Source organism: Macaca fascicularis, chromosome 7 (assembly GCF_037993035.2).
Source record: "Macaca fascicularis isolate 582-1 chromosome 7, T2T-MFA8v1.1".
In the NCBI taxonomy this organism is placed as follows: Eukaryota; Metazoa; Chordata; class Mammalia; order Primates; family Cercopithecidae; genus Macaca; species Macaca fascicularis.
The window spans coordinates 72,880,666-72,888,201 of NC_088381.1; the positions used below are offsets into that span (position 1 = coordinate 72,880,666).

Here is a 7,536-nt window from a genome sequence, read left to right on the forward strand (position 1 = left end):
GAGTTAACAGAAGGTAACTTTCAATCCCATAACAGCAGAGCAATTAAGCATTCAGATCCCCCAGGAATAAAGTTTGGGTCATCCCTCTAGACAAAGAATCATGCCCAGTTGGCTCACTTGCTGAAGACAAGGGAAAACGAATGGGTAGGAAAAGGACATTATAAATAACAACTGCAGCCTCATGGTGAGTTGCAGAAAAATAAGTTCTGCAGCATAGACATTTGCTATCCACATTTTCTTCTTCGTTTGCTGTGTCATGTGTGTATTTATGTCTATTTAATACATTTTACTATTATATTTCTCTTTACTTTTCTGCACTATTTTATGTAGTCTGTGTGGGTGGTACTTAATCTTACAACCTAGTCCACAGACTACAGAATACCAATGATATTATGACTGAGCTAGAGGAGAAATGAATATCACCCAGAAAACCTGAACTTGGATCTGGATGCCACAGAAAAACAATGAAACTTGGAGTCCTTCCTTTGGGGAGTGCATTTTCTTTTATATGAGTGATCATTGTATTCTCTCAGGCAAGCACAGGTTACTGTTACTATTATGGCTGGTAATACAAGCATTAAAATGGGGCACACATATGTTGACATTATGTGGCAAAGGGGTGGACTGTAGTGACATCTCAAATTTTTTAATACTTCCACAGTGTAAATCCTACCTTTCCAAGATACCATCTTAAAAAAGACTACATTTCTCAGCCTCCCTTTTCAGTAATGTACAGACATAAAACTAGCTTCTTTCAATCAGAGACATCAGCACAAAACTTAGAAAGCAGAAGGGAGAATAGTGAGGTAAACAGTGAGACTAGTGGAATCACACAAGTATGCGGTCTTAGGCAGTTTTGCGGGTGCTACAACAAAAGTTCGGTGCAGTGGAGGTCCAGTTTGTGTTTTCATAGGAGTTGAGCAGTATGTCACAGCATCTGCAGAATTTCCAGATGACAGAATAGTGTCATCAGAATTTTGCTATATCCATTTCCGTTTCTAGACCTAGCTTTTCTCTGCACTGGATTCCTTCTCAAGTAGGTTCTTTCCCTTATAGTGGCCCCTGGGAGCTCCAAATCCAGTGGGAAGAGAGTTTCTCTTTCCAATCATCAAGAAAAAAAAAGTCCCTGGACTGAATCTCATTCACCCAGTTTGGGTCACATATCCATCACTGAATCGATTGCTGTGGCCAATGAGATTGAATATTGCCAGGCCTAGGTAATACGCATCCCCTGAACAGTCAGACCAGAATGAAGTCTGAAAGGGAAACTAGATCCGTTTCAAGTAGTTTATCACCCAAAAGCAACTGGCCTTACAGAATGGAGAAACGACCTGGTGAGGCTGAGGTTCTGCCCTACAAAATGTAGCATATGCTTCAAGCTAGTGACCACTTACTTAAGGGTAGTCCTCAAGCTAAAATCAGGATGTTACCAAAGAAAAGGAGGAGGAATGATGGGCCGGTAGAAACAACAGCGGTCCACTACACAGCGAGTTCTGGCTCCTCCCCTGGGCTCTGGTAGAGTGGTGACTAAGAAAGCCTGCAGCTGAGTCCCTGACTCTTCTTGCCTTGTGACCCCAGTGGCACTTTCACTTTGTTGAACTAAAATTCGGAAGGTCTGGTTTCCAGGTCCAATGTCTGTGAACTGGAGAATCTCCCTTAACTTTTTTGAACCTCCTTTAGGCCGTTCTTTGCCAAACGAAGAACCAATAAAGCCTGCCTTGTGAAAATTCAACAAGATAAAACTCATAAAGCCACTTTGAAATCTGTAAAGTACTCCACAAATGTAATGGATCATCTTTATTGCTCCAAGGAAATCAGAGATGAACTGAGCCTAGCTCATCCTGGTTAGGAGGGGGAAATTATCCCATGGATGAAGGGCAAATACGGGTAACTGAGGTTGATGGATGGCCATAAGACAAGTGGAGTGAGAGTGGGGCCTCTGTCAAATGCCCTTCACCACACAGATAAGATCAATCCACCTCTTTCTAGGCTATTGAGCTCATCCCCCCTTCCCTAGGTAAGAGTAAAAATAGCTGGTGAGCTGTGACCAAAGGCTTAAACTGTAAATATGTTTGACACAGGATTCCTCACTGAGAAAATTTCTTCTAGGAAAATAAATGGTTAGGAAAGCAAAGATTCCTGTGAAAGAAAATTTATTGCAGCAATTATTGGGATAACAAAAGTTTGAAAGTAGCTGCCCTGCAATAAGAAATTGATTATATAATTACACAAATTATGGTATTATCTCTTCAGTGGCATGCTAAGAGTAAAATGAGAAAAATGATGATACAGATATTATACAGAGGAAGAGCCAGGATATAATAAATGAAAAGAGCATGTACATTATGATCCTGTTTTTGTCAATCAAACCTGTAGATGCATTCGTGTGCATAAGGAAAGGTTGAAAAGATACGTAATAGTTACATCATGCATTCCTTTAACTTCTCTGAGTTAAACTGTGCACTCCCGAAAATGTGTGGGGTGGTGGGGGTTGGCGGCAGGAAGACAGAGAAAGAGAGAGAATAATTTGAATCATGCAGGAGATCTGACCTGACACTCACTGAACACATGAGTGAGATGAGGACACAAGAATGCTGAAATTTCAGTCCCTGGCAGTTCTGATTTGCCTTTCAGAATGCGAGCATCCTCCCATGCTGAGTACGATGCTAATGTTTCAAGATGTGTATTTTTTAATACAACCTGTCCCCTAAATGTAAGCCAACTACGTTTTCTAGGGCTCAACCGATGAAGCGGTGATCAAGTTCAAGCCCAGAGGAAAATGGCTGAGTTGTACAGATGGAAAGATGCCGCGTCCTCTCCTAATGCGGCCCCTTCCTGAGAAATTGTCCACTGTGGTTTTCCTCCTGTCTTTAGATCCTGACGCCCACCTGTGGTTCCCAAGAAGCTCCTTCCCAGCAAAATGTGTACAGTGGTGACCTCTGGATGAAGCTGTTTCTTTTCTCTTTATGACAAGCTATATCTTCTAATTACCTAAAATGAACATGTATTAGGTAATGTATTTTTAAGGATAGCTAAGACCTCCTGCTCTAGTGGGGACTTAATGGAGTACCCTCTAGAATGTTCCATTTAGTTATCCCAGCTTTGCCAGCCCACAAGAGCAGCTTCCTGTGAAGACTGTGCAGAGCCCACTGTCCTTCCTCCATGGCTGGCAAGGCTGCCCTCTCCTCTTCTCTCAACCCTTATCACAGAGAATCTCCATGGCTGATAGCATTAGGCTGGGCCGGGCAGCCCTGGATGGCTGCAGGCCCCAGGGTGCCAGGCAGCTCGGGGCCATCTCCGCCCATCGCTCCCAGGCTCCATCAACCCTTGTTAGTCCTCATTACCAGCCCGAGCCCAGACAGGCTGCCTCCACGCTGGGTCCTTGATTTTTCTATTTCGAGAGGGTTATTCGGGCCAAATCTCCAAATCAAGTTATGCCCCTGATGTCTTAGATTTGCAGTGCCCTGACAGCACCTCCTCCCCTGTGGCCCACCCTCAGTCCCCACAAGCTACAGATGGTCCCCAGCAGTGTGTAAACCTATCCTGATCCCCCTGCAGAATGTAAACTCTCTCTCTTTCTCCCTCTTTCTCTCTCTCACACACAAACACAGAGACACACACACACATAAACACACACAAATCCTTATGTACACACAAACACCTCCCCACAGCCCCACAAATGCACTCTATCACCCATACTCACTCAAATAAGCATCCATGAACACCCACACCCTGGGGTCCTCAAAAGTCATGAGAGACCCAGATCACTTACCGTTTTGAGGTTTCCAGCATGTTCAAGCATGACAGATTGCTACAACCGTGTTTCAAAATTTGTAGCTCTTTTAAATGTTTACATTTAACAAATTACCATCATATGTTTTAAATGCAAGATAATTGTGTTATCCACAAAATAATTATAGGATTTATGAACAATTAATTCTTAGGACATGGCAGGCAGCAGCGGGCTTCGGGAATGCATTGTGCTTAGGGCTGGATGATGAATGTCCTCCCCTCGCCGTCTTGTCAGCTTATCTCTCGGACTGCATATGTAACCTCATTTGGGGACAATATCGAAAGCCCACATCTGAATCCTTCTGTGAGTGTGAGACCCAGCCTGTGGCTCCTGTCAATCCCTGAATGCACACTCACCATGCACACTCACCAACAAGGCCCTGAGCCCCCACACACTAATACCACATACCCACCCTACCTGCCAGAGTCCTGGGACTCACTGGTAACCTCGGTCACCCCTTGACAGTCATTGGAATGTATGAGAGCTGGGAGGGACCCTCTGTGCCATCTGATCCAGCCCCTCTCAAGGCAGAGGCTTCTCCTACAATGCCCCTGCAATGGTTGACCACCTGGTCCAGGCTCAAGCCCTTTCAGATCCTTCCTGACTCAGCAGCATGGACTGGTCCTAATAGGAAGGAATGTGAAGTCGGCCATCCTAGAACTTCCATTTATTAGCATACTCCTCCTCTTCTATAGAGTAACCCTAGGATTCAGGAAAAGTGCCATTCAGCCTGCTCTTCTCTGGAACAAAGGGCTTCTGTTCTGTCCACCTGTATCTGGAAAAGTATTGCCTATGTGTGTGCACACACACACACACACACGCACATGATTACTTGCTCACATACACATATACACTCACATGCTCATACCCACACATGTATGCACACACTTTAAAAGACTGTGCCTTTTAAGGTAAGACCCTGACCTTTAGAGGCAAACCACAGTCTGAAGCCCTCTTTCATTCCTTATTAGTTATGGCTTGAAAAAGTCATCTATCTTCTGAAAGCCTCAGTTTTCCCTGTATTTAAAGTGAATCCAAAAGACATCTGCCTCATAAATCATTGGTAGGATCTACTTGAGATCTTTGTAAGACCACCCAGCAAAGTACGCGGCACATAGTTTCTTTCCTATCTTCCTGTGCTTTTGGGAAATCCTTGGACTGACCATGCCCAGTCCACTCCCACGATGATGACCACCAACTCAAACATCCAAGCAGAAGATGAGGGCTCTATCATCCTCAGTTGGACTAGATGCTAGAAAACACATTGCCACAGTGGGCAAAGTGGGGTCCTGGATCCTGCCCACCTCACCTGCTTTCCATTTACTACCACTTCTTCCTTATGGCCTACTTTCATGTCTCACTGAAACCCCTGCAGCTCTCAGCCCCCTGCTGCCTCCCTAGGCTTCAGTTTTGCTCTCTCTCATTGGAATGTCTTCCCTGTCGTCTCCCAATTCCTCCCACCACCAGATCAATGAAGGCTTCCTGGAGGAGGTGAGTCCAGGACTCAGTCTGGAAGAATGAGCTGCATCACTAAATATCTGCCTAACTCCTATTCGTCCCTCCAAACTAGTGCCTGACTCCTCCCCAAGAAAACCTTCCCTGATCACCTCATCCCCAGCTAGTTTAGATGGTGCATCAGTTAGCACTCTTGTTTTCTGATTGTAATGAGTGTTTTTGTTTGGGGGTTGAGATACGTATCAGAAAATGAGTGAAACACTCAAACTAGATAGTTGAGAAGAATTTAACAAAGTGATTATTTTCAAAGGCAGGGTTTAGGGAAACCAAAAAGAGACAGCATTATACATAGGACTAGAAACAGAGGGCAACCTTAACCACCCATAGGCCTAACTGGGACAATGGGAGGAGCCGCTAACAGAACCAGAAGATAATGAGATGAAATGGCAGGGCTGGTGGTGGTGAATGACAGTCAATGTCAGAATGATGTTAGGATCATAATGTTTCTTCAATGTTAACATTTTAATTAAAACTTTTAGTTTATTTTTCCACATTTGTACATATTTTGTATTTGAAAGGTATTAAGGTTTTAGTATCACCCATTATTTTTAAATGAATTTTAAATACTTCTTTTTAAAAAACCAGTATTGCCAGGTGTGGTGGCTCATGCTTATAATCCCAGCACTTTGGGAGGTCGAGGCAGGTGGATCATGAGGTCACGAGTTTCAGACCAGCCTGACCAACATGGTGAAATCCCATCTCTACTAAAATACAAAAATTAGCCAGGCATGGTAGCGCGCGCCTGTAATCCCACCTACTCAGGAGGCTGAGGCAAGAGAATCGTTTGAACCCAAGAGGCAGAGCTTGCAGTGAGCCGAGATCACTCCACTGTACTCCAGCGTGGGCAGCAGAGTGAGACTCCATCTCAAAAAACAAACAAACAAACAAACAAAAAATCAGGATTGATGCTCGCATTTCAGCACACACGAATAAATCTTCAAACATAGTATTATCATTCTGTTCTGACGTTGAAAATCAGTACTCTTTTGGTTGTAAGGGATAGGAAACCCAGCCCCAAACTGGCTTGAGCAAAAAGGGAATCCGTTACTTCCCATGTATGAAGATTCCAGCGCATTGGCTAGCCTCAGGCCTAGCTTGGCGCAAGGGCATGAACAATATCACCAGGACCTGGGTGGCTCAGTCTTTCAGCCAGACTCAGTTCTCCTCCATGGGTCCCCTTTATTCTTGGATAGGCCATCCCTCGGGGTCACCCAGGGACTGCAGCAGCTCCAGACCTCATGCCCATTCAACCTCATATCGAGCTGGAAGGAGCTGCTTTCCCAGAAATCTGCAGAAGTCCTGCTGCCTCCTATCGGCTCCAGTGGGCTGCTGTGGCCATCAGCAACCCCTGAGTCCTGCATCATGAGCTGCATCACCGGAGAGCCTGGGGTAAGCTCAGCTTTCTCTGAAACATAGATTGAGGTGGGAAAGAGGTAATTTCCCCAAAGCATAAGAAACTACCCCAAGAAGAGAGAGCTGATGCTGTGTGACGAAAAAACACGTACTCACCTCAGATGCGCCCCTCTGTGCTTCCGTGGAATTCCAGACTTCTCTCTTAAATGACTCCCTTCACGCTATTTAAAAATAATAAATAAAAATTCTGGCCAGGGGCAGTGGCTCACCCCTATAATCCCAGCACATTGGGAGGCCGAGGCGAGTGGATCACTTAGGGTGAGGAGTTCAAGAACAGGCTGGCCAACATGGTGAAACCCCATCTCTACTAAAAATACAAAAATCATCTGGGTGTAGTGGTGCATGCCTGTAATCCCAGCTACTCAGGAGCTGACGCAGTAGAATCGCTTGAGCGCAGGAAGCGGAGGTTGCAGTGAGCTGAGATCGTGCCACTGCACTCTAGCCTAGGCAACAGAATGAGAGTCTGTCTCAAAAAAAAAGAAAGAAAGAAAAAAAAATCCTGAGGCTAAACTCCTAGAGGACAGGGACTATCAGGTATTCCCAGTCCCAGGAAATGCCTGGCGTTCCATAGTTGCTCCATAACTGTTTGTAGAGTGAATATCTGATTGGCAGTTCCAGGTGATGGTGCTTGCCTCGGACCCTCTATCTGACAGTCTGATGGGACAAAGTATTGTAGATGCCCTCTGGGTTCTGAAGGCAGACTTAGTGTGCCTAGGATTGCCTGTAGAGCTTAAAACATAGATTTTTAAAACATAGATTTCCTGGCCCCACCCCCCGAGATTCTGATTCAAGAGGTCTGGGATGGGGCCTGAGAC

The 7,536-nt window shown here is 45.0% G+C and overlaps 1 long non-coding RNA gene across 1 annotated transcript; it reads right to left on the reverse strand.

The window, feature by feature from the left end:
* Nucleotides 1-5,522: 5,522 nt before the first annotated feature.
* Nucleotides 5,523-7,085, reverse strand: LOC141407233 (uncharacterized). The gene is made up of 2 exons (XR_012415331.1): nucleotides 6,818-7,085; nucleotides 5,523-6,713 (listed from the first exon to the last, which is right to left on the reverse strand). It is a non-coding gene; the product is annotated as an uncharacterized lncRNA (long non-coding RNA).
* Between the last annotated feature and the right edge of the window lie 451 nt (nucleotides 7,086-7,536).